Below are 3,248 nucleotides of genomic sequence, written 5' to 3'. Positions count from 1 at the left end.
TATCACTCCCAGCAGTGCCCAGAGACAGGAGGGGTGTGTGCCTATCACTCCCAGCAGTGCCCAGAGACAGGAGGTGTGTGTGCAGAGTCCTCCCAGCAGTGCCCAGAGACAGGAGGGGTGTGTGCAGAGTCCTCCCAGCAGTGCCCAGAGACAGGAAGGGTGTGTGCCTATCACTCCCAGCAGTGCCCAGAGACAGGAGGGGTGTGTGCCTATCACTCCCAGCAGTGCCCAGAGACAGGAGGGGTGGGTGTGGAGTCCTCCCAGCAGTGCCCAGACACAGGAGGGGTGGGTGCAGAGTCCTCCCAGCAGTGCCCAGAGACAGGAGGGGTGGGTGTGGAGTCCTCCCAGCAGTGCCCAGACACAGGAGGGGTGTGTGCAGAGTCCTCCCAGCAGTGCCCAGACACAGGAGGGGTGGGTGTGGAGTCCTCCCAGCAGTGCCCAGAGACAGGAGGGGTGGGTGCAGAGTCCTCCCAGCAGTGCCCAGACACAGGAGGGGTGGGTGTGGAGTCCTCCCAGCAGTGCCCAGAGACAGGAGGGGTGTAACACATGTGTGTGAGGCCGGAATTACCCACATCCATACTGCCTACAAGGGAACATGTCCCCATGAACTCATGTCAACAGACTCCACACACAAGTACAGTGATCACCAAGGATGCCACGATTGTTGCAGGTGGAGACATGGCCATGCATGCATGGCCAAAGTAGAAGGGCTCCGTCACACACACAGCCCATGTAGACACTGCTCTGCGCTAAACATTGGGAACACCCTGCAGGGAAGAAATCTGGGTACACAGAGGAAGGAATACACCCTGGAACAATTGCACCATGCAGTAACTGCTTACATGACCAAAGGAAGTTAGCCAACACCTTGTGATGGCACACAGATCCCAGGGTCCCCCCAATGAGCAGAACACTACTACATATCCCACACACCCAAACCCTTAAACACCACCCAAAACCAAGTAGCAGCCCCACCAACACCAATACCACCATAGCAGTAGTGTGATAATGAAAACAAAATTAAGCTTTATTCAGCATGAGCACAATGTCCGTGGATCGCAGGCAGTTCAATATTCACAAAGCCCATAGGGCAGTCAATGATTCGCAGCTGGATGGGGGACACGGTGGGATGCGTGTCCCCTACCTTGCCTGCACAGTCAAATGGCATCGTCTTCCATACTGGTGAGGGCATCAGGGGGGGGGGAAGCACCAGGCACCGCAGGGACATCAGGGCAAAGGGGCGGCGTTGTGGGTGCAGGGATGGAGGACTCAACCACAGGGGGTGTGTCATGGCCAAAGGCGGAGGCCAGGATGGCACTACACACCTTAGCAAGGTCCTCTAGGGACTCCCCTGCACCCGAAGGGACCTCAGGCCCCAAGGAGGGGGGGGTCAGAGGGATGGGTCGCAGCGCCACCGGGGGAGGGTGGAGACAGGGGGGGAGACTCAACCACCCTGACCGAGGACTTCCTTGACCGCTTGCGTGGTGGTGTAACTGTGGGGCTCAGGGACAGAGCGGCCATGAAGGAGTCCTTGGGGGAGATGTGGCCAGGAGAGCTGAGGGGAGGGGATTTGGAGGGAGTGGACTGGGTGGAATGCGGACTCCCACTATGGCTGCGTGTCACACGTTTGCCCCCCGACCCAGTGGGTGTGCCTACCTCACCCTGTGTGTGCGTGTCAGGAGGAGTGCGGTGGACCTTCCCTGCTGGTGTGGTGCCTGTGTCTGTTGATGTGGGTGCATGCCGACGTCTGGGTGTACGTGGGACAGGCATGGGAGTGGGAAGTGTGGATGGGGCAGGGGTAGGTGGGGTGAGGTCGCGCTGCAGGAGACCCACTGCTGCAGTCAGTGTGGAGTCTATGGACCTCAGCAAGTTGCGTTGGTCAGCCTGCGATGAATGAATGCCCTCCAAGAATGCCTCGATGTTGGTGAGGGTTTTCCCATGGGCATGGAGGACATTAAGGATCGCAGCCTGACCAACCTGCAGTTGCCGCTGGATGTCCACAGACTCAGCATTGGCGGCAGCAGTGGAGACAGGGGCAGGGGGTGCGGTGCCTGGCCGGAAGGAGACATGCGGTGACCGGGCCCGCTGGGAAGGGACACGAGCAAGTGGGAGGCGGCTGATGGGAACTGAGGGGGCGGTGCGAGGTGTTGTTCCGCTGTCAGCTGCTGGTGCAGCCACCGCCCACTCGGAGACATCCTCCTCGGACCTGTCAGCTTCGTATTCTGACGTGCCAGTCGACAGGTCCTCGGCCGCACTATCCTCCACCTCTGTCCCACTCGATGTGCCAGCCCCGATGTCACGGCTGGCACTGGTGCTCGGTCCCTCCGCCTTGCCTGTGTCCATGTCTCCCTCTGTGTCCCCCGACGATGCTGTGGGCAGGGTGGAGAGACAGAAATTAATCAGACAGCTGTACACATCAGTCACATGAGTCCAATCGACATAGGTAACACTGCATAGCCTGAAAAGGAAGATCCCTAACATCTACTAAACAAGGTACCGATGTAGGGCATGAAACACACAGTTGGTTGAGCCACCATGCCACTGAAATACCATGGAGAGCATGAGACAATAGCTAAAGACAGGAAACGGAGTCTGACATAGCACCCAGGCCCTGGGGACAATCCAGCACTGCATCTGCACCACACAGCGTTGGCGAAAATACCGATGACCAGGGACCATATCCATGAACTTGAGACACATGCTGCATAGGTAATGCTGAAAACATGCCCAACATGACTCGGTCACTGCACCTTGCGTGTGTGTCCAGAAACATCACACACTGCCCAGACCCAGCAAGTAGAAATCAGGATTTGACACAGAGGCATTGCCCGCCCCAACAAACCCCTACACGAGGCAAATTGTTGAGACACAGGTGGCACCAACATCTCATAGTCTGGGTGATAAACACAGGGGCAGGCAAAATGCAAGATTGGACGCCAAACAGCCAAGGTGCGCCTGTACAAATAATGAGGTACCAGTGCCCATCCTCAGATGAGTATAACAAGACACACAGGCACTGGCAACTGTGAGTATGAAGAAGGACAATCAGGTCAGGCTGCACAGTGGACACCTGTACAAAATAGCACGTCTATATACATGGTGACAGGGGACAATGGCACAGAGCACAACCTACGCTGTAGACACTGAGAGTGTCCACGTTTATGATGACACATACACCACTGAGGAAAAGGTGCCCCAGGGGACAGTAGTGGGCACGCAACTACATGCTACTGAATGGTAATGACTGC

The sequence above is a fragment of the Triturus cristatus genome, chromosome 8 (genome assembly GCF_964204655.1).
Source record: "Triturus cristatus chromosome 8, aTriCri1.1, whole genome shotgun sequence".
Classification (NCBI taxonomy): domain Eukaryota; kingdom Metazoa; phylum Chordata; class Amphibia; order Caudata; family Salamandridae; genus Triturus; species Triturus cristatus.
This window is presented reverse-complemented; position numbering follows the sequence as displayed.